Here is a 24,679-nt window from a genome sequence, read left to right as displayed (position 1 = left end):
AAGCATGGGACTTCGGCTCAGGTCACGATCTCAAGGTTGGTGAGTTTGAGCCCTGCCTTGGGCTCTGTGCAGACAGCTCAGAGCCTGGAGCCCTGCTTTGGATTCTATGTCTCCCTCTCTCTCTGGCCCTCCCCTGCTCTCTCTCTCTCTCTCTTTCTCAAAAATAAACATTAAAAAAATAAATTAAAAATTACCTTTATTTTTTTATGTTTATTTATTTATTTTGGGAGAGCGAGTGAATCCCAAGCCCGCTCCGTACTGTCAGGTGCCCGGACATAACACCTTTATTAAATCCTATCACAACCTGATCCTGGAGATGTCTTGCTTCCACCCGGGGTAACAACGGGACAAAAGGGGAAAAAATGATCATGGAAAATGCCTCCGGGGCCATACCCTCACATGTCTCTTTTGAACAGCTCTATATTTCAAAAGAACGCTGTATGGTCTAAGCAATCCCTCTGGGAGGCTGAGCCCGGGGTTGGGAGTAAGAAAGACTGGAGGGGACGTGAGGGCCTAAAATTATCCTTGAGGAGAAAGAACCAGTTTTGTCTCCCAGGGACCCAGCAGCTCACCCACAAGCAGGGTTTGTCAGTGGCTCCCAAGCAAATGCCTTCCACGCCCATGCAGTACCCCAAGCCGACCTTTGAATCCAACGAAATGCCCACTAGGTGGAGGTGGAAAGCCTATCCTCTGCCCTCCACCCCCAGTCCTGCCCAAGTGGGGCAGGCCCCACTTGGCCGTGAGTCTTGGCTGTGCCCTCTTGCTGATCATCAGGATGCCACTTCCCAGTTGGGTTTTGCAACACCCCAGAGTGTTGCCAGTTATCTCAAAGGGGTGTCATAAGATTCTCAAAGAGTAATCTCTAAAACAAATACATATCATTCAGCAATTTTTTTCCAGGACATCAGTTGGGGGCCAGGGTGGGGGAAGGGGGCTAGGAAGTCAAGCAACTTCAAAAGCTGTCATTGCTTTAGGGGGTGACTTCATTATTCCGAACAAGTGCGTAATAATGTTTACATTTTCCAAAAAGACAAGCTTTCCGAAGCCACGTGAGTGTGCTTGAGTTTGGGGACTGATTAGGGCAATAACCAAAGGAGAGTGTGAGCAGAGAGATTCCAGGCCCTGTTAGTGAAGGCTTTTATGAGTAAGCAGGGCACTGCCGAAGCACCTGGCATGCTTCCCTCTACTCTGGCCCTTCCTGCTCTCATTCCTAGTCTGGCCTCCCCCTGCCCAAGAGGCCGACAGCCAGAAGGGCTCCTTCTTTTGCCACTTTGGTCTGTGGGCTTATTCTGTTTTTCTTGCCTTTGTGCTTTTCAACTTAATCTTTTTTGTGTTTATTTGTTTTTGAGAAGAGAGAGGGAGGGAGGGCAAGGGACAGAGAGAGACGGAGACAGAGGATCCAAAGCAGGCTCCACGATGACAGCAGAGAGCCCCTCGCGGGGCTCAGACTCTGGATCCACGAGTTCATGACCTGAGCCAAAGTCAGAGCTTAACCGACTGAGCCACTCAGGTGCCCCGGGTATGCATTCAACTTTATTCAACCATCAAAATATTCAAAATCCATGTAATGGAAAGTTCCCTTTATCCTGGTTTTCAGCACCCTCACAAGTACCCACCACTAGTCTCTTTTTATCCATCTAGTGATATGTTATATGTAAATAAATCAATACAAGTACATGTGCTTGTGTCCTTTCTTTTCTACACAAATGGTAGTAGAATATCCCCACTATTCAGCACCCTGCTTTTTTTTTTAAGTTTTATTTATTTATTTACAGAGAGACAGAGACCGCGTGAGCAGGGGAGGGGCAGAGAGAGAGAGAATCCCAGACTGGCTCTGCACCATCAGCGCAGAGCCTGATGTGGGGCTCGAACCCATGAAACCATGAGATCGTGACCTGAGCTGAAACCGAGAGTCTGATGCTTAACCGACTGAGCCACCCAGGTGCCCTGCACCTTGCTTATTTTAACTTAACAATGTATATCTGTAATCTTTCCATACCAATACGTAATAGCTTCCCATTTTTAATATTCCATAATATAGCTATACCGTAATCTATGAAAACAATTGACTACTGATGGACATCTAATTTACTTCCAATCTTTACTAAAAGATGATAGTGCAGTGAATAACTTGAAACATGTCATTTCACATATGTGTAAGTATATTTATAGAATAAATTCCTGCAGGGGTGCCTGGGTGGCTCAGTTGGTTAAGCATCCAACTTTGGCTCAGGTCGTGATCTCGCGGTTCACGAGTTCGAGCCCTGCGACAGGCTCTGTGCTGACAGCTCAGAGCCTGGCCTGCTTCAGATTCTCTCTCTCTCTCTCTCTCTGCCCCTCCCCTGCTCGCACTCTGTCTCTCTCTTAAAAGTTAATTAATTAATTAAGAAAAGAATAAATTCCTGCAGATAGAATTCCTGTATCATAATTTATAAATTTACATTTGCAATTTAGAATTTACCGCCAAATTACCCTCCCCAGGCAATGTACCCATGTATATACTCTTGCCATCATTTTTTTTTCTTGCCATCATTTTTGCCAGCCAGCTGGAGGTTGGAGGCAAGTGACCTGCTCCTCCGGGAAGTCGTCCTAATGACTGGCCCCAGGAGAATTAGTGCTGCCTGGTCTGTAAAGGTCATCCAAGTCTGGGCAGAAGCATACATTGCCCAGGGAGAGCCCTGGGCCCCCAAATGACCTTTGTTCTGTGCCCTTGGAAGCAGACAGTGAATGTGGGCTTCTTAATCTGCTGAATTCAGGCCCCCCCACCCCGGGCTGCTGTTTATGTGTTGGGGGCTCCAAGGGTGCAAGTTATCCTGTTGTGTAAGAGGGCAGTTGTGTGATGGTCTGTGATTTAGAATATGCGGTCAGGGGGCGCCTGGGTGGCGCAGTCGGTTGAGCGTCCGACTTCAGCCAGGTCACGATCTCGCGGTCCGTGAGTTCGAGCCCTGCGTCAGGCTCTGGGCTGATGGCTCGGAGCCTGGAGCCTGTTTCCGATTCTGTGTCTCCCTCTCTCTCTGCCCCTCCCCCGTTCATGCTCTGTCTCTCTCTGTCCCAAAAATAAATAAACGTTGAAAAAAAAAAATTTAGAATATGCGGTCAGTAGAACCGGAAGAGGCAGAGACTGCCTGGTGGGTAGAGGTTCTAATAGTGGGAGAGGGAGTCTGTCCCTCCCTTGCTTTAGTAGCTTGTGGTCGGTCTTATGTGCATCACAACTCTGTGTGTGTGTGTGTGTGTGTGTGTGTGTGTGTGTGTATGAGAGAGAATGAGAGAGAGAGAGAGAAGAAAGAAGCCTAGGGGAGTTTAGGTGACTGAGAGCCTCATACCTCATCCAATGTGTTAGAGGTGTTATAGGCTATGATTTAGAATCTCTCCATCTTGCTTTAAAGTTCTTGAAAGGGACCACAAACTAGGCAGAAGTTTCTTCCCTCTCTTTACCCTGCCTATCTTCTCCAATTAGTCCAGGGGGATAAGATGGTGGTGACATAGAATTGGAGCTAAGGGGTCTTAAAGGTCAAATCTGACACCAACATTTTACAGAATTAAAAGGCCGAGGCCCAGAGGGGAAACTGAGTCTTGGCCACGATCATACAGTAAAGGTTCATTCCTGTCAGAGGCACAGGCATCCAAGGAGCCGGATCGTTTTCCAGAGCACCTCCCCTCACTCCCACCAGGCCCCAGAACGGACCACTGCCCTGCCTCTGGAACTGAAAAGAAGTCCCCAACCTAAGACTTTCCTTATGTTCTACAACATGGCGTGGCCAACTCTACACCCTGACGTTTACCAAGGCAAGGAGCTTGAAGGGAGGCAGAGAAGGGGCCTCCATTCTTTGGAAACAAAAGGTCCTCTGGTGCCTAAGCGCTAGCCTGGGACAGACCTTATATAGGCAGAGAAAGGATAGACATTCAGGGTTTTCTAACAGTGCCTTTTCTCTTTCTTCCTGGCCATCAACAGAAGAAGGGACCAGGACATATTTCTTTCCCTCCTGAAGTAGAAAAAGAAATATTTGTTTTAGTCTCCTTAAATAATCATGAAGGTCCTTGACTCTTGGTAAAGCTGTCCCCCAGGGGCTGGGAAAGGTCACACACCCCACCTGCAGCGCAGACAAGACTTTCTTCGAGGATCAGTGAGGCACCACCACCCAGGGAGATGGGGTGAGATCAATCCACTGTGGGAGAGAGAGAGCAGGAGAGGCTGCCCACCAGCCCACAGATACATTTCTCTCCTGGCCTTCCAAGGCACCCCTGGATACCGCTTTGCCTGATTTCTTTGCACTTCCTTTCTCTGATCAGGAGAAGGACTCAGCTTGGAAGAGGTCATATCTGCCATGCTTCTTGGATCTGTGGTCTCTCTTCTTACTCCTCCCTGGGAGGGAAAACTCAAACAAGGCTGGAGCATGTCTGGCTTAAGAGGCTAGTACTCAAGCTGAACATGCTCTAGACCCTTTTCTCACATCGACCCCCACTTTCCCCAAGGAAGCAGGTCCCGAGGAAAGGGTGGCTGGTGCCTGGAAGGAAAAGAAGCAACACAAGCAGGGTAGTTTCTCCTCCAACAAAGAAACTAATGCCTCACATGATTCGACCCCTCCAACTGAGCCGGGAACGAGGAGCTATCCTGGCTGGAAAGAGGAAGGAAGCCAAATCCCACAAATCCTTTTAGAGTGCCAAAAGCCCATCATGGAAGAATCAAGTCTGGGGGTAGCCAAGATCCAGATGCCAGTGGAGAGGCTGTGGCAGGGGAGAAAGGAAAGTGTTTCTTGTTTTTGAAGAAGGCATGGATGGAGAAAACGGCGCTTTTTTTTTTTTAATCCCAAGCGGAAGCAAGACATTTTGTTTCTAGTCGGGAGGAGACTGTCTTCCCCTCTCATGATAAATGGGCAACAGGAGGAGAGGAGACATTCTCAGGCTTGCCATGCAGCTTGAGTCTTTGCAGGAGGACCTCGGTGGTGGAGGTGTGGCAGCCTGGTCTTCCAGCCTCTCAGTCACCGTTCGGCACACTTTCTCTTGTGCCAGTCCCCAGTGATAGACCGGTGACGAGGACCCATCCCCTGCCTGCGAGCTCCCACCCCAAAGAGGGAGCTGGGTTTCACTTTGTTCCCCCAAAGCCGTCCTGCCAGTGGTAGGCAGCTTTGGGCATAGACATTGGATAGGGTGGCTTTATCCCATGACAGAGAAAAGAAAGCAAACAAGGAGGGCATCTCTTGGGGACATCAAGGTGACATCTTAGAAGAGGGACCGCTGTACCTTCTACCCAGCCCCCCATGAGCAGACAGGTATTTTCCCACTGCTAGTAAGGTAGTTACACTTTAATCCTCTGCCTTCAGTCCTGGGTCACACATGCTACCTCTCACATGCCTAAGCTTGACCCCAGCAGTCCTGGGCTTCTGTGAAAATATTGCTTCGTGGATGTTCCACAAGATATTAGCAGCGGGAGGAGGCTGGGATGATCACGTATATTTTCTAAATTGTGCTATTCAGATGAAGCAAGGAGATTGTTGAGGGTCACAAAGGAAACGGCACGGTGAGGCCAGGAAGAGAAGCCAGGTGTCCTGGATCTCCAGCCTCTGGCTTTGGCTGGCAGCTTGTCCTACCTTCTCTGCTGGAAAGGGGTTTGGGGTGTAGGGTAGGGGAGTGGAGGTGCAGGGAGGGCTGGAGACTGGAAGCAAGTCATTAACATCGGCCTTCTCTGCTTCCTGGATTTTGAATTCCACCCTGATGCCCTGAAGGAGACGAAGGGGTTAATGCAGTGGTGAAGGAGGGTGGCCAAGGAGAGTGGATAAAAGAAAGGCAGGATTCTGAGCTGTGGCAAGTCAGGGTGGAGCTGGGCTCCTCCAGAGCCGGAAGGAGGGCTTTGTTTATAGGGGCACAGTTTATCGGTGAACCCCAAGTGAGGAGGTCCTGGAAGGGGTGGGGAACAGACAGGCAAGGAGGAAAAGAATGTAAACAGTGCTAAGAATGTCAGCTCTCTCCTGGGAGGTGGGGGCAGTGGAAGACAGCCCTGGATTTCTAAAAAGGTCTTCCCTTTGTGGCATCTGGACCCCATTAAAATATTCTGAATGATGCCAAATGATTCCCAATGATGCTTCTGTGGGTCCCAGGGCCTATCAGAACCACAGAGTACTGAGAAGAAATGGCATTATGAAGGAAAAGAGTCCTTGTTAGGAGCACGAGGCGGGGAGCTCCTCCATTCCTTCATTCCCCTCTCAGGAAGGAGAAGGAGGAGCCAATGGGCCAATTGGAATCCATTTCATGTGGCGCCATGATTAGGATCCGGGGACAAAAAGGAGCCATTGTTCTTGAAAACCAGTTGGAGAGCTTTGGGTGGACACACATCCTGGAAGCTGAGACACGCTGATGTGCCTACCCAGAAAGGCAGAAACTGAAATGGGAGAGCTCTCCCAGATAGGCACACGCACAGATAGACACAAGTGTAACATGCACACAACACACACACGTGCAGATAAGTACACCCCATCTTCAGAGTCACACACACTCGGAGGTACGTGCACACAACCTACAGAGACTGAGAGACTGAGATGTCCCCCAAAGAGAGTCATCACATCCATATGCATACTCATGTGCGACCAGCCGAAGTCCACCCACTTGTAGATGCAAACCACACCCCCGCCCCGAAGCCCAGACTTTGTACACCACACGGGCACGCTCCATCTGTTGAGCTGGGAAGGAAACCGCAAACCGCATTGCTACAAAAAGCTCCAAGCCCAGCGCAAAAGCAGAACCAGGTCAGAGGCCGGCACACTTGGCTGCGTCTCTCACCACCCATCTCTCAGTGGTGGTGCTAATGGCACAGAACCGCAGGTCCCGAGTCTGTCGTGGGAAAGTCCTTTTAAAGCATGAAAGGCGGAGTAGCCTAAATTAAACCCAGCACCGGCCCTGCTTGCTCAGAGGGAACAAGTCACTGGCTAGCCAGCTGTCCATGTTTCATTGTCATTTGTCCCAGGGAATTTCCTCAGGAGAGTCCTTTTTTTGCAAGAAGATGGCTGAGAAAGAATGCCTACCCCATTGTGTCAATGATCCATTGATCAGTCAGCACTACTGCGCACAACCGTGTGCTGGGCACCAGGACAGGTGCGGGAGATGCCAAGAGGGATCAGACATGAGAGCACCCTTCCAACACAACTAGAGAATAACAGCCATGTGACAAGGGCAGAAGGAGGGCAGTGAGAATCACTGAGAGCCAGATTCCGAGCAGGAAAAAACTTCACGAAGATTGGAATTGGAGCTGAGAGTTAGCAAATAATTAGGATGGAGAAAGGCATAGAAAAAGGAAAATGGACAGCCCAGATGGTAGCGCTGGCATAAGCAAAAGTGTGGAGGTTCCGGATTGGAGTGGCTTCTTTAAGCTGCCTTGCCTGCCTTGGTTAATACTCCAGGCACCTTGGGAAAGGGCCCACTGACATTGACTCACCATTCTCAGCCTCAATCCTGGATGTCTTACCTTCATCCATTCATTCCTAGTTGCATTCAAACTTACAGACATGATACTCATTCGATTGTGGTTCTCCCTTCTGATTTTGAATTTGACAAAAGGTAATGCCTTCCTACTGAAAAGGTTCCTCATTCCCAGGGCTGGATATCCCACCCCAGTTTTCCTAGGACACTCTTTCCCTGATTGACCTGACCGTAGGACGCTCACCCACTATCACCTCCTCCAAGGGTAGCTTCTCACCTGATTCACCAGCCTAAGAGGATGGTGAGGAACCCCAACTGGAGATATTCCCAAGGAGGGGGTCTTTCCTGGGTACAGCTTCCAGATGCTGTAGCACACCAGGAAGAACAATGGATCAAGAAATGTTGTTTGGGGAACTTGAGGGGCTCAGTTAAGCATCTGATTCTTTTTTTTTTTTTTTTTAATTTTTTTTTTTTTAATGTTTATTTCTGAGACAGAGCATGAGCGGGGGAGGGACAGAAAGAGAGGGAGACACAGAATCCGAAGCAGGCTCCAGGCTCCGAGCTGTCAGCACAGAGCCCGACTCGGGGGTCGAACTCACAAACCATGAGATCATGACTTGAGCTGGAGTCTGTTGCTCAACCGACTGAGCCACCCAGGCGCCCCAAGCATCTGATTCTTGATTTCAGCTCAGGTCAAGATCTCATGATCTGTGACATGGATCCCCGAGTTGGGCTCTGGACTGACAGCACAGAGCCTGCTTGCTCTCTCTCTCCCCCTCGCGCTCTCTCTCTCAAAATAAATAAATAAACATTAAAAATTTTTTAAAGAAAAAAAGAAATGTTGTTAGATGGGCACCTGGGCACCTGGCTGACTCAGTTGGAAGACTATGTGGCTCTTGATGTTAGGGTCATGAGTTCAAGCCCCATGCTGGGTATAGAGATTATTTAAATAAATAAACTTAAAAATTGTTTGTTTCATTAAAAAAAAAAAAAGAAATGTTGTTAGAACCATTGTCAGGCCTGCTGCTTTAAGGACAATAAAGCATGTGATTTCAGGGAGATAGAAAGTTGCCTTCCTCCACGGAAAAAAAATTCTTCTTAAAATTTCATCATTATAAATGCATATATATATATATGTATATATATATATATATATATTTTACTGAAGTTTGTATCTCTTATTAAAATGAAAAGGCCTCTGAAAGGGAAAGTCTCTTGGTCAGTTGTACCTTAGGGTGACTGACTTGTAAGATCCTTTCCTGACAAGTTTGCCCAAGGGATAAAATATGTGAAGATACTTGACGTTCTTGGGGAGGCTGGGAGAAATTTCTCTCCACACAGCCCAAGTATGGGCCAAGTTTGGGGGGCTGAGCACTTTGATAAAAGGAAAGGATGGTCTCTCTGAGCAGCTTGTCTGGAGTGATGTCTCATGTGATAAGCATAACCACTGAAGTGCAATAGATTGAACCACAATCTTAAGTGAATCTTTGAAACTAGAAACATTCTTGGAGGGATGCCTGGCTGGCTCATCTGGTAGAGCCTGTGATTCTTGTTCTTAGGGTGGTGAGTTCAAGCCCCACATTGGGCCTGAAGGCTACAGAGAGGAACTAAGGGCTCGGTGTCCCAAAAGCTAGGCTAATCAGTCATAACTGCCATTACATGTTAAAGAAAAAGAATAGACTTCTGGAGAGTCAAAGTTGTGAAGTGCTTTCACAGGTCATCATGTTCAGTGTCCCGCTTTTGCAGATTGGAGCTTAAAGAGGCCAAATGACTTATCTAAGATCTTACAGCATGTGGCTGATCCCCAGGTTCTTCACTCTTGGATGTGTTTCCTTTCCACCACACTTAGCTTCAGAACTGCAAAGCTGGAAATTGAAAATGCACCTTTTATCCTGTCTTGGCATATTTGAGTTCATTAAAATGTATTCTCTTTAAAATTTCAGCATTCTCTTGTGAAATAATGGATAGGCAATTATTGTCAAAAGCTGACAAAACAATCTGATGAAAGCTGAAGGAGAGTTTTATAATGAGCCAATCAGGGGGTGCCTGAGTGGCTCAGTTGGTTAAGTATGTGACTTTGGCTCAGGTCATGATCTCACAGTTCACAAGTTCAAGCCCCACATTCGACTATGTGCTGACAGTTCAGAGCCTGGAGCCTGCTTCATATTCTGTGTCTCCCTTGCTCTCTGCCCCTCCCCTGCTTGCACCCTGTCTCTCTCAAAAATAAATAAACATTTAAAAAACAAATAAATAAATATTATGAGCCAATCAATCTCACAATACCCAAACCCAATTAATTAATTTTAATCACCAAATGAGAGATGGTCAGATTTTATGTGTCTCTGAATATAACACAATAAACGTGCATGGCACCTTGACTAAGAAAAAAAGAAGAGAAGACTCAAGTTACTAAAATCAGAAATAAAAGAAAGGACATTACTACCAACTTTACAAAAATAAAAAGGGCTATAAAGGAATAACATGAACGACTGTATGCCAACAGAATGGATAATCTAGATGAAATGGGAAAATTCTTAGAAACAAAAATCTCTACCAGAACTGACTCAAGAAGAAATAGAAAATTTAAGTAGATCTATAACAAGGATATTGAATCAGTAATCAAAACCTCCCAATAGAGTGGAGGGATGGGCTAAAAAGGTGATGGGGATTAAAGAGAGGGCACTTGTGATGATCACCAGGTGTTGTATGGCAGTGATGAATCACTAAATTCTACACCTGAAGCTAATATTACACTGTATATTAACTAACTTGAATATAGGGGCACCTGGGTAGTTCAGTCGGTTAAGCGCCCAACTTCAGCTGAGGTCATGATCTTGCAGTTTGGGGGTTTGAGCCCCACATCGGGGTCTGTGCTGACAGCTCAGAGCCTGTAGTCTGCTTCAGATTCTGTGTCACCCTCTCTCTCTCTGCCTGTCACCCACTCATTGTCACTCTCTCTCTCAAAGGTAAACATTAAAAAAATTTTTTTAACTAACTTGAATTTAAATAAAAACCTAATAAAAGAAAAAAAAAACTCCCCAACAAAGAAAAAAAAAAGAAAACAAAACAAAAACACATGGCTTCACTAGTGAATTCTACCAAACATTTAAAGCAGAATTTATCTTAATACTTCTCAAATTCTTCAAAAGAACACTTCCTAACTCATCCTATGAGGTCAGCATCACCCTGATACCAAAGCCAGACAAAGATACTACAAAAAAAGAAAACTATAGAATTATGTCCTTTGTGAATATAGACAGAAAAAATCCTCAACAAAATACTAGCAAACCAAATTTAGCAGCATATTAAAGAGATAATATACCATAACCAAGTAAGATTTGTCCCAGAAATGTAACATATGAAATCAATGTTATATGTGACATTAATAGAATGAATGAGAAACACACATGGTCTTCTCAATTGATGCAGAAAAAGTTTGATGTTAACAAAATCCCACACCTGTTAGTAATAAAAACAGTAAACTAAAAATATAAGGGAATGTTCCTCAACATGATAAAACTGTTATATGAAAAACATTACACACAATAATAAAAGATTGAAAGCTTTTCTCCTAAGATCACGAACAAGATAAGGATGCCCACTTTGCCATTTCTATTCAGTATATTACTTGAAGCCCTAGCCAGAGCAAGTAGGCAAGAATAAGAAATAAAAGGCATCCAAAGTGAAAAGGTAAACTATCTCTCTTTACAAATGGCACGATCCTATATGTAGAAAACACTAACAAATCCACACCAAAAAAAAATTGTCAGTGTTATCTAATAAATGAATTCAGCAAAGTCGTAGAATACAAAAATCAACACCCAAAAATTAGTTGTATTTCTATACACTACCACCAAACAATCCCAAAATTGAGAAAATAATTCCAGTTACAATAGCATCAAAAACAAATTAAAGTTTTAGAAATAAATGTAATCAAGAAGGTAAAAGACGTGTACACTGAAAACTACAAAACATTGCTGAAAGAAATTAAGAAAACCTTACATAAATGGAAAAGATCCCAAGTTCCTGGATTGGAAGTCCCAGTATCGTTAAGACAGCAATACTATCCAAAGCCATCTACGGATTCAATGCAATTCATATCAGAACCACAATGGAGGGGCACCTGGCTGGCTCAGTTGGAAGAGCACGTGATTCTTGATCTCAGGGTCATGAGTTTGAGCCTCACATTGGGTGTAAAAAAAATAATAAAACTTAAAAAACTAAAAAAATAATAAACTTTAAAAAAATCCCAATGGAAAAAATCCCAATGATGCTTTTTTTTCAGAGATAAAAAAGTCCATCTTAAAATTCATATGAAATCTCAAGAAACCACCAATAGCCAAAACAAACTTGAAAAAAAAAAGAGTAAAGTGGAGGATTCATACTTCTTGATTTTAAAACTTACTATGAAGCAACAGTAATCAAAACAGTGTGGTACTGGCATAAGGATAAACATGCAGACCAATGGAATAGAATTGAGAGCCCAGAAATGAACATTCAATGGTCAATTGATTGTCATTGATTGACCCAACCATTCAGTAAAGAAAGAACAGGCTGGGGGCGCCTGGGTGACTCAGTCAGGTAAGTGTCCTACTTAGGCTTAGGTCATGATCTCACAGTTCTTGAGTTCAAGCCCCGCATCGGGCTCTGTGCTGACAGCTCAGAGCCTGGAGCCCGCTTTGGATTCTGTGTCTCCCTCTCTCTTCCCCTCCCCGGCTTTTGCTCTCTATCCCCCTCTCTCTCACTCTCTCTCAAAAATAAATAAACATTTTTTAAAAAGTAAAAAAAAAAAAAGAAAAGAAAAGAAAAGAAAGAACAGTATCAATAAATGATGCTGGGAAAACTAGATATCCACGTACAAAAGCGTGAAGTGGGACTTTTATATTACAACTTAAAAACCTTTTTTTTAATGTTTTTATTTATTTTTGAGAAACTGAGTGAGCAAGCAGGGGAGGGGCAGAAAGAGAGGGAGACACAGAATCCAAAGCAGGCTCCAGTCTCTGAGCTGTCAGCAACAGAGCCCGATGCAGGGCTTGAACCCATGAACCGTGAGATCATGACCTGAACTGAAGTCAGATGTTAACCCAACTGAGCCACCTATGTTACAACTTTTAAATTCAAGCACAAATAGAGACAAGACTTGAAAATTCCCTGAACAGACAAAACCAATTTAATCATACAAGCAAACCTTCATTTAGCTTATTTTTCAAGACAAGTAAGACTAACTTGACCTGGGTCATTTCTTGCTTATGCCTCTGAAAATCATAAGCAACACTTCCCCAAGGTTTATATGAGGGAACCACTAACCTGTTCCCTAATTTAAAAACTTTCTAACACTATAACCAGTCACTGCAAAGAATAAACAGTCACTGCCTCCTCACTACACAAGCTGCTTTATAACAATATACCTCTGAGCCTCACTGCATATTTGGTTTGAGTATTCCCAGTTCATGAACTCTCCTTTTTGTGTGTGCAAAATAAACTTCTACTAATTACTACTCTGGTGATTCACTGGTTTTACTTCTGCTGTTGCTGGACTTTTGATGCACCACATAAAAAAATTAACCAAAAATGGATCAAAGGCCTGAATTTAAGAAGTAAAACTATAAAACTCTTTATTTAAAACTTTTTATGTTTATTTATTTTTGAGAGAAAGAGACAGAGCATTAGCAGGGGAAGGGCAGAGAGAGAGAGGGAGACACAGAATCCAAAGCAGGCTCCAGGCTCTGAGATGACAGCACAAAGCCTGACGTGGGACTCAAACTCATGAACCTTGAGATCATGACCTGAGCCAAAATCTGACGCTTAACCAACTGAGCCACCCAGGCACCCCAAAACTATAAAACTCTTACAAGAACACTTAGGGGCAAATCTTCATGACCTTAGATTTGACAACAGTTTCTTAAATATAACACCAAGAACACAGGCATCAAAAGGAAAAATAGAGGGGCACCTGGGTGGCTCAGTCGGTTAAGCATCTGACGTCGGCTCAGGTCATGATCTCACGGCACATGGGCTCCAGCACCGCATTGAGTGAGCTTGAGCCCTGCTTTGGGTGAGCCCTGCTTCTCTCTCTGTCTCTCTCTCTCTCTCTCTCTCTCTCTCTCTCTCTGCCTTTTGTGGGATTGTCTCTCTCTCCCTTTCTCTCTCTGCCCCTTCTCTCTATCCCTCAATCACTTGCACCTTCTCTCAAAAAAAAAAAGGAAAAATAGATAAATTAGACTTTGTTAGAATTAAAAACTTGTGCATCAAAGAATGCTATCAAGAGAGTGAAATGGCAATCTTCAGTATAGGAGAAAATATTTGTAAATATCTAGTAAAGGTTTCATATACAGAATATATATAAAGAACTACTGCAACTCAACAACAAGAAGGCAAGCATTCCAATTTAAAGATGGGAAAGGACTTGAATAGATATTTCTTCAAAGAAGACCGACAGTCAATAAGCATGTGAAAAGATGCTCAACATCACAAGTCATTACAGAAATGCATACCAAAACCGTAATGAGACGCGACTTCATATTCATAATTTTTGAAAATGGAAGACAAGTGTTGGCGAGGATGTGGAAGAACTGGAACCCTTCTGCATTGCTGGTGGGAATGTAAAATGGTGCAGCCACTGTGAAAACCGGTGACACCATTCCTCAAAAAGTTAAACACAGAATTATCACATGACACAGCAATTCTTCTCCTAGCTGTGCACCCAAAAGGACTGAAAACAGGGACTCAAACAGATACTCGTAGACCCATGTTCATAGCAGCGTTAGTCACGATAGCCAAAAGGTGTAAGCAACCCAAATGTCCATCAACAGACGAATGGATAACAAAATGCAGTGGAATATAATTCAGCCTTGAGAAGGGATAAGGTTCTGACACATGCTAAAACAAGGATGAAACCTGAAAACATTGTGCTAAGCAAAATAAACCAGACACAAAAGGGCAAATATGCTATGGTTGTACTTACATGAAATATCTAGGATAGAGTCTGAAAGTGGATTAGAAATTACCAGGGGCTGAGGGGACAGGGAAGGAAGAGTTACTGTGTAATGGGTACAGAATTTCTGTTTTGGGTGATGAAAACATTTAAAGACAGTGGTAACGATCACACAACATTGTAATCAATGCCACTGAGTTGTACATCTAAAGTGGTTAAAATGGCAAAATTTTTTAATGTTTATTTGTTTTTGAGAGAGACAGAGACAGATTGTGAGTGGGGGAGGGGCAGAGAGAGAGAGGGAGACACAGAATCTGAAGCAGGCTCCAGGCTCTGAGCTGTCAGCACAGAGCCCGATGTGGGGCTCGAACCCATGAACTGTGAGACCATGACCTGAGCCGAAGTCAGACACAACTGACTGAGCCCCCCAGGTGCACCTAAAATGGAAAATTTTAGATTAAATATACTTTACCCAATTTTAAAGATAAGAAAAATTGAATAAAAATATGAGACTCCAAGAAATTTGAACGCTGAAAGGGTATTTGGTGGTATTAAGAGTTGTTGATTTTTTTTAGATGTGATGATGTTACTGTGGTTATGTTCCTTTAATAAAAAGCCCTTCTCTTTTAGCAATAGATTGTATAATTATAGATGAAGTGATAGGATCACTGGGGTTCACTTCAAAATGATCCAGGCAGTATAGAGATGAAACAAGTCTTGCCGTGTTTTGACTGTTCTGGAAGCTGGGTGATGTGCATACGGGAGGGGAAATACTAGCCTCTCTACTTTTGTGTGTATTCAAAATATTCCACAATCGGGGCGCCTGGGTGGCGCAGTCGGTTAAGCGTCCGACTTCAGCCAAGTCACGATCTCGCGGTCCGTGAGTTCGAGCCCCGCGTCAGGCTCTGGGCTGATGGCTCAGAGCCTGGAGCCTGTTTCCGATTCTGTGTCTCCCTCTCTCTCTGCCCCTCCCCCGTTCATGCTCTGTCTCTCTCTGTCGCAAAAATAAATAAACGTTGAAAAAAAAAATTAAAAAAAATCCACAATAAAAAATGATAACAAACCCCCTAATCATACTGTGGTTACAACTGAGCTAAAAGGAAAAGATTTTTATTTACAGCCCCCAAATCTTTATATAAGAACATCAAGATGTGAGTGGTGCAGGAGCGTAGCCTGGCTCATTCAGGCTGGGCAGAGAGAGAACAGAATCCCTGGAGAAACAGAAAAACGGGACCCTGAGCCCAGATGGAAATGCCAACTTCATGCCAAGGCTCCTGAACACCCACCTAGCTCCCCTCCCTCTCCCCACACGGCAAGGACCCCTTTGACTCTTGTTCACTTCTAAAGCTGTCCTCTGTTTATTGTGACCTACATTCATCTTCCATAAAAACTTTCCAGATGGCCTTACCCACCATGGAAAGCTCAGGTAACTTTCAGCTTAGTGTGCTTTCAACATGGCAGACATGTGCTGTATGCTCAAGAAGTAAAAGATAGTTCACATGTGCTTTCTGCCTCTCCAAGACCTCATGGTACGGAACATCAAAAACGTGGTTGTTTTTTTTTTTTTAAAGATTTTACTTTTAAGTGATCTCTACACCCAATGTGGGGCTCAAACTCACAACCCTGAGATCAAGAGTCACATGCTCTACTGACTGAGCCAGCCAGGCACCCTCAAAAACATTTGTCCCTCAGTGGAAACAAACAAACAAAATAATAATTGTATATGGACTCTCTATATTGGCGTATGTGCATAAAAAATAAATTTTACGGGGCGCCTGGGTGGCTCAGTTGGTTAAATATCTGACTCCAGCTCAGGTCATGATCTCACAGCTTGTGAGTTGGAGCCCCACATGGGGCTCTCTGCTGTCAGCGCAGATTCCCTTTAGATGACTTTGAATCACTTTGGATGACTTTGGATTGCTTTGGATCCTCTGTCTCCCTCTCTCTTTGCCCCTCCTCCACTAGTGCTCTCTCTCTCTTTCAAAGACACACAAACATTAAAAAAAAAAATAAATTTCACGTGTATACCTTTTAAGACAGCTAATTTTGGACAGTTAACATTTATTGACTGCTTATGATATGCTGTGCACTGTTCTAAGTGCTCTACATATATTACTGCATTATAAATAAGAAAGGCACAAAAATTGAGATCCTATAAGAATAATACAAATATAGGGGCACTTGGGTGACTCAGTCTGTGAAGTGTCCGACTCTTGATTTCAGCGCAGGTCATGATCTCAAGAGTTTGTGGGATCGAGCTCTGCATCAAGCTCTGCTCTGACCATGCAAAGCCTGCATGGGATTCTCTGTCTCGCTCTCTCTCTGCCCCTCCCCAGCTTGCACTCTATCTCTCTCTCAAAATAAATGAATAAACTTTTTAAAAATAACGAAATAAAAATAAACAATATTTAAAGATTTATTTATCAGGGGTGCCTAGGTGTCACAGGAGAACGTCCAACTTGGGCTCAGGTCATGATCTTGCAGTTCGTGAGTTCCACCCCTGCGTTGGACTCTGTGCTGACAGCTCAGAGCCTGGAGCCTGCCTCAGATTCTGTGTCTCCCTCTCTCTCTGCCCCTCCCCACTCACACTCTGTTTCTCTCTCTCTCAAAAATAAACATTAGGGGTGCCTGGGTGGCTCCGTCGGTTGGGCGACTGACTTCGGCTCAGGTCATGATCTCACAGTCCGTGAGTTCGAGCCCCGCATCGGGCTCTGTGCTGACAGCTTGGAGCCTGTTTCAGATTCTGTGTCTCCCTCTCTCTCTGACCCTCCCCCGTTCATGCTCTGTCTCTCTATGTCTCAAAAATAAATAAACGTCAAATTTAAAAAAATTAAAAAAAATAAACATTAAAAAAATTAAAGATTTATTTATCTATCAATAATTCAAAAGTTATTTTTGTACCTGCTAACAAGATGTTATAACTAAACTGTTCCGGAAGTGAGTGTTTCAAATGTCAGACTAACCACAGTGGCCTCAAACTATTTGTAGTTACTCTTTTAAGTTCAGCTCTGCATCTACGGAGAAGTTCATCATGAAGTTTAGAGGTTGTGAAACCTATTTCAAGTGCTCCTCTTAATTATGGTTGCTTTTTTTGTCCAGCTTCAAGTGAGACTGTGGTGGGGTTTTTAACCTTGTAATGTGGCTGATGAAGGGCTGTGTTAGGGCATTGGAGACGTGCAAATTCAGATATGTTGAGGAAACAGAGAGGGAGGGCATTTAGCTCTGAGGAGGGGGTAAGGGGAGGCTTTCTTTGTGGAGTGATGCTGTTAGCCAGATGAAAAGAAGTAGGGCATTCTAGACAGAGGGAGAAATCTGCAACAGCATGAGCTGAGATCCCGAGGCATGGAGCAGTGGATTCAGAGAACTATTTGTTCAGTGTTGCCGAGTTTAGAGATGGTGCGGATAGCCTTACGAGTTTGGGGTTTTTTTTAGTTTTTCGTTTGTGTGGTTTTTTGTTTTTTGTTTTTGTTTTTGTTTTTTTTTTTTGGTCGGTTGGTTGGTTTTGGTTTGGCGTGTGGGTGACTCTGTTAGAGTTGTTCTGGGCTTGTCTAGAAAACCCTCAGGGAAACAAACAAATTGAACTGAGATGCAAAGTTCCTCCCCACAAGAACACCAGCTCCTCAACATGGAAGAACATCCGAGAGGGTTGCAGGGAGCTTGAGCCCCTGACACTTATGGACTTAATCCCACTCTACTACCAGCTAGGATTCTCTGCATGGGTCCATCAATAATTCTCAGTGTCCAGGGAAAAGCTGGACATTCAAGTAACTGAGTGGCCACTGACCAGCCAACCATTTCTAAGGAGAGCTCTACTAATATCCCTGATGTGGAGTTGAACCCAAGAACACAAATCCTCTCAAGGCACTGGTCTGTTTTGAGGATTCTGGCCCTCTAAAACCAGTGCGAAATGAGGAGCCATCAGATCACGGTAGGGAGATTTCCATTTCAAATCTGCTCTGATAGCCACACATGGACTGATCTGCGTGAAATGAAAGGAAAGGAATCCAGGAGCTGAAATCAGGAAACGCTTGTACCAAAAAGGAGCTCAAGGCTCATGGTGCCATTTTGGGAACCACCGGTGCCTGCATGGGGCAAATGTGATGGGACTGAGTATACAAGACCATTCCTCCCATTCTGGCAAAGATATGTAGATCAAGATGCAGGTTCTCTTTCTGGATGAGGACCCATCTGCCTGCCTCAGTGAGCACCGTGACAGACTGAGACACCGCATTGTGCAAAGTAGGAGGACCCCAACTTTATCCGTGAACAGCTTCAAGGCTGTTGGTTCCATGTCCGTTGTTTTGCTGCTACACTTACACTGTTTTCTTATACCAAACAAAAGTGAAACCTCATTAACTCTTTTTATGTGAAACCAAAAAAAAAAAAAATGAGGTTTACTGATAGCGAGAGAAGTAACAGAAATGATTAGGGATTCTTCTTTAGGGGCCCTCAGGTTGATAGATTTTGCTGTCTTGGCTTTTTGGTAACTAATGCTGCAACAGAATCTTCAAAGTTGGCTGCTCTTGTCCACATTTTCTAGACAAGAGGCTGGCAAACTACAGCCCATGAGCCAATTCTGTCTGGCCCACTATCCATTTTTGTATGACCTGAGAGCTAAGGTAGTTGTTAAACTGTTTAAGAGTTGAAAACAATCAAAAGACCTGGAGTCAATAACAATGTATTGTGCACTTAAAAGTTGTTAAGAGGATACATTGAGGTGAGTGTTCTTACCACAATAAAAAAAGTCAAAAGTGTATTTTACAACACATGAAAATTATATGAAATCCAAATTTAAGTGTCTCTACATAAAGTCTGATTGAAACACAGCCACACTCATGCTTGTGGGGTTCATGCCACACCAATGGAGGCCAAGGGAAAGCTTGCTGCCAACAGTCTTGTAAGGCTTGGAGGTTCCCAAGATTGATCTGAATCTACCAGACTTACCTTCTAATTCAGGGTTGTTTACAGAATATTAAACCTTTCAGAGCTACGTTGGTGTTTATAAGTCAAACTCATTGTAGACTAGTGGAGGAGTTGTTTAGAGTTGACCAGTGCTCGGGGGAAATTTAAGTCAAGTGGGGCATCTTGAGGAGTTTCTGGGCTTGTGTAATGAGACAAGTTTGCCCAGTTCCTTAGGGCCACTGCAACCAGGATGTCTGGGAGGCCCAGGTCTGAACAGTCCATCTGCAATCTTTGAGGCAGCCAGCAATGCTCCACATCTATCACATCTGTCATTTGCTGCTGGGAGTAGACTAGAATGAGTCCAGCCTCAGGAATGCAACAAGTCAATGGATAGTTGCTGTTTTTCAGCTTCTTTCCAAACCCCCTCCTTCCTCTCTGCTCCCTCCTCCTACATTTTCCCCAGTGACCTAAGTACATTTAAAAAGAAGGAGGAGAAGGAGAAAGAAGAGGAGGAGGAGGAGAAGGAGGAGGAGGACAGGGAGAGGGAGGGGGAGTGGAGAGGGAAGGAGTGGAGAAGGAGGAAGAGAAGGAGAAGAAGGAAGAGAAGGAGAAGGAGGAGGTGGAGGAGAAGGAGAAGGAGGAGGTGGAGGAGAAGGAGAGTTAGAAGAAGGCAAGAACCAGAAACTTCCCTCCTGAGAGCCCTACTGCCTGTCCCCACTGCCCTCCAAATTTCATGCTGGCAGACAACTGTGTCCAACCTCTGCCCTACTGGGGAGGTCTTCTCCAGGGACCATCCTTCCTCAGTCCCCTCAGTTTCCCGGAAGGGTGAAGGAGGAGTCCTCAGAGTGGAAAGGGAATGGCAACTTGGGATGTGAGCCAGCCCCGGCCTCTTCTGGAGCCTTCTGTGAGGGCTGGGAGAAAGCTGGCTGGTTAAAGGGGAGGGACACAACTTCCAATGCCAGCTACTCTTCGGGACATTGGGGAGCCTTCTCTGGGGGAAACAAGGAGTGGGTGTCATGAAAAACACAGGTCAAGGGAAATCACATGATGAGGTGGCACACTCAGCCCCGTGTTGCACTGGGCCATGGCAGCAACCATGACTGCTCAGATCTTACTTGACCAATTAAGCGTCATTTAGTGCTCATTTCTTACTTCTTTGCTTCGTTTGGTTTACCTTACTTTCAACTCACATCCCTGAGCTCACATCTGCCCCAGATTAGAAAATGACCCCAGTGTTGCGATGCCTTTTGGGACCAAAGGCAGCAGCCCCGGGAGGGAAAAAGACATTCCAGGACAGTGTGGTGGGAATAAGGAGTTCTTAGGCTTGCAGGGAGCAGGAAGAACACTCAGACACCATCTGTAATCACCGGGGAAACACAGTGGGTCCCATGGGCTAGGGAATTGTCTTTTTAGACACTTCTAGTATCTGGGATCCTCTCTGTAGGCTGCAGAGAGGAAATCCCTCCGGTGCAATCCTGCCACGACCTCTTCCACCTTCCCGATATGAAAATGAAATGCTGCCTCTCCACAAACACCTCCAGCATGGAGACCCAAGGGTCACTGGCAACTGCCTTTCATTCCAGCCACTGTTCCCATTTCTCCTGGCTTCCACTCAAGCCCCCTACCCCCACCCCTTAATGAGTACCAGAAGAGGAAATTCCAGCAGGATGGGGGCAGGGGGACTGGTCACCTCACTGGCCCCAAAGCAGAGCTTGGTGGGGGAAGGAAGGAGCATATCAGTGTTATTCAAGAGGCTCTTCCTGCCCAGCTCTGGGTTACGGGCTCAGCAGCTGGCACAGGGAGGCGATGAAGCTTCTGAAGTCTCAAGCTGGGGCCTTGGGTTGCTGACGCCCTCTGGAGACAAGATGCCTGGTAGGGACCAGGAGGCTGTGAGAAGAGTAGGTTGAGAATGTTCATCTCAGGCTGTTCTGTCTGCAAAATAATACCCACTGGGTACAGAACACCTTCCTGGGCCTGGTGAGATGCAAATAAGTAGAAGATGCAACAGTGCCCTCACCAAGTCCCATGTTATTGTAGATTATTGAATACACACTGAAAAATGGGAATACTCACTAATCCTTGTGGTAACAAAGGCAAAACCATTTGATGCAATTCAAGTAGGGTACAACAGGGGCAAGTTAAGTATAGGAGCTAATCCAGGAAGATTTTAGGAACGTAGGTGAGTTTTGAATTTTAAATGGAGTCCTGATGGATGAGGGGGCAAGGGTGTATAAATGAAGTTTATGATTGAGAAATAATAGGGGCACCTTTATAGGGTGACTCTTGATTTCTGCTCGGGCCATGGTCTCGTAGGTTCATGGGTTCAAGTCCTGCAGTGACAGTGCAGAGCCTGTTTGGGGTTCTCTCTCTCTCTCTCTCTCTCTCTCTCTCTCTCTGCCCCTCCCCTGCTGGCTCTCTCTCTTTCTTAAAAATAAGTAAACATCTGGGGTGCCTAGGTGGTTAAGCGTTTAGCCCAGGTCATGATGTCACGGTTTTGTGAGTTGGAGCCCCGTGTCAGGCTCTGTGCTGGCAGTGGGGAGCCCGCTTAAAAATTCTCTCTCTCTTTCCCTCTCTCTGCCCCTCCCCACTCATGCTGCCTCTGTCACTCTCAAAAGAAAAAATAAATAAACACTAGAAATTTCTTTTAAAAAAGAAGTAATAAGTTACATTCTTGAAGAGAGAAAGAATCTTACCTAGAGAAGGAAGAACACAAGTGAAAAATCTTAAAACCAAAGATATCCTTTTGCAGCAAGAAATGTCAAGGTTTACAGGCACCTGGGTGGCTCTGACTTCAGCTCAGGTCGTGATCTCCCAGCTTGTGAGTTCGAGCCCCACATTGGGCTCTGTGCTGACAGAGCCCGGAGCCTGCTTCAAGATTCTGTCTCCCCCTCTCTCTGCCCCTCCCCCATTCACTCTCTCTCTCTCTCTCTCTCTCTGTCTCTCTGTCTCTCTCTCTCTCTCTCTGTCTCTGTCTCTCTCAAAAAAAAAAAAAAAGTCAAGTTTGAGGTGATGGAAGACTGACCATAAGGAATCAGCATGTTGGTGTGATAGAATGTTCTAGTGATTCAAAATTCTTTTTTTGTAACAGTGCATGTTTAAAAATTCTTTCTTACTCCAGTGGGCTCAGACCTAGTTTGTGTCGACATGGCTAAACACACCAAGAAGTCAGAATTGTCGGGAAATACGGGCCCTGTTATATGGTGCCTCCCTCGGAAAAATGGTGAAGAAGACTGAAATAAGCCAGCACGCCAAGTGCACTTGCTCCTTCTGTGGCCAAACCACTATGAAAAGACGAGCTGGGGGGATCCTGCACTGCGGTTCCTGCATGACAAACGCCGTGGGTGGTGCCTGGACCTACAACACCACTCCAAGGTGACAGTAAAGTTGGCCGTCAGGAGACTGAAGGAGTTGAAACACCAGTAGAAGCTCCACCATTTGAAACATGGCTAGCCTATGATAAATGGGTTAATTTATATAACAAAATTCCTTTGGCTTGCTAAATTTATTAATTAGATGTTCTGATTTACATTCCATTAATTTTGCTTTCTCAAAAGACTTGGAAATTAAAAATCTTTCTAATTTTTATTGGAAAAAAATTCCTTCTTACTCCAGTAAGTGTAAGATGGTGCTTACTATGAATCCTGAGGGGTGGTTGGGTGGGGAGCTGGGGGGAGGGAGGGGTCTGGGGGGAGGGGGGAGGGAGAGGGGGAGGGGCTAAAAGGGCGAAGGGCATTAAGGAGGACACTTGGGATGAGCACTAGGTGTTATACATAGGGGATGAATCACTGAAATCTACTCCTAAAATCATTATTGCACTATACGCTAACTAACTTGGATGAAAATTTAAAAATAAATACATAAATGAGTAAACTTTTTTAAAAAATTAAAAAAAAAAAAAAAGAATCCTGGGGCTCCTGGGTGGATCAGTTAGTTCAGCATCCGACTTCGGCTCAGGTCAGGGTCTCATGGTTCGTGGGTTGGAGCCTCGTGTTGGACTCTGTGCTGACAGCTCAAAGTCTGTGTGTGTGTGTCTCTCTCTGAGCCTCCCCAGCTTGCACTCTGTATCTCTCTTTCTCTCAAAAAATAAATAAACATTAAAAATAAATCTTGAGGGGCGCCTGGGTGGCTCAGTTGGTTAAGCATCCAACTTCAGTTCAGGTCATGATCTCCCAGTCCGTGGGTTCAAGCCCCGCATCAGCCCCGCTCCGTGCTGACTGCTCGGACCCTGGAGCCTGCTTCGGATTCTGTTTCTCCCTCTCTCTCTCTCTCTCTGCCCCTCCCCAACTTGTGCCCTCTCTCTCTCTCTCTCTCTCTCTCTCTCTCTCTCAAAAATAAACAAACATTGAAAAAATAAAAAAAAGAATCCTGGGATGAGGGGTGCCTGGGTGGTTCAATCAGTTGAACATCTGACTCTTGATTTTGGCTCAGGCCATGATCCCAGGTTCATGGAATCGAACCCCACCATCAGGCTCCACTCTGAGCATGGAATCTGCTCAAGATTCTCTCTCTCTCCCTCTGCCTCTCTCCCCCAAGTATGCTCTCTCAAAACAAAACAAAACAAAACAAAATTCCTGGGATGATTTTATATTTATACCAAGACATATTGTGGATAGCCTGGAAATTATTTTGTTAAATAAATTTCTCAGAAGAGGGGAGTTTCCTAAAACATGTAGAACTGGGTTAATGGACCCTACGAATACATAAACTATATAAATGTGCTGGGGGCGCCTGGGTGGCTCAGTTGGTTAAGACTTGGATTTTGGCTCAGGTCATAATCTCACAGTTCATGGGTTCAAGCCCGAATCAAGCTCTCTGCTGTCAGCACAAAGCCCGCTTCAAATATATATATATATTTATAAAAGGAAATTCCCATGTTCCAGAACTCACAGCTAGAGAGAGCTGTCACATGAGCCTGATGTGGCAGTTGAGGGAGTGGGGCCTGGGCGTGGACGCAGGCTGGAAATGAGACCCAGTATAAAGCTTCCCAAATGTGGGGGGCACCTGGGTGGCTCAGTCGGTTAAGCATCCGGCTTCAGCTCAGGTCACGATCTCACAGTTTGTGAGTCTGATCCCCGCGTCAGGCTCTGTGCTGACAGCTCGGAGCCTGGAACCTGCTTCGGACTCTGTGTCTCCTTCTCTCTCTGCCCCTCCCCCAATAGTGCTCTGTCTCTATCAAAAATAAATAAATGTAAAAAAAAAAAATATTTAAAGCTTCCCAAATGGGACTTGAAAAATTCTTCCCGCCAGTCCAAAGAAGCAGAGAGCAAGATAGTTGTGTCTCAGAGCTCAAGATAGAGTGGGAGAAAAACACTTGTATAAGAAATTACCAACCCAAGTCTATGTTGTGTGGATCTAAATTTGTACTACCTGCCCCATGATATGAGAATTCTAGGGGAAGAAATTTAAAGTTCAGTGAGGTTCTGTTTCACTCCA

The 24,679-nt window shown here is 44.8% G+C and overlaps 1 pseudogene; it reads left to right on the top strand.

The window, feature by feature from the left end:
• Nucleotides 1-22,390: 22,390 nt before the first annotated feature.
• On the top strand, nucleotides 22,391-22,829 carry LOC121037451 (60S ribosomal protein L37a-like; annotated as a pseudogene).
• The last annotated feature ends 1,850 nt before the right edge of the window (nucleotides 22,830-24,679 follow it).

This window comes from Herpailurus yagouaroundi, unplaced genomic scaffold, assembly GCF_014898765.1.
Source record: "Herpailurus yagouaroundi ecotype Mexico unplaced genomic scaffold, PumYag 28, whole genome shotgun sequence".
In the NCBI taxonomy this organism is placed as follows: Eukaryota; Metazoa; Chordata; class Mammalia; order Carnivora; family Felidae; genus Herpailurus; species Herpailurus yagouaroundi.
Note: the sequence above shows the minus strand (reverse complement) of the source record. Positions and strands in the feature narration are given on the sequence as shown.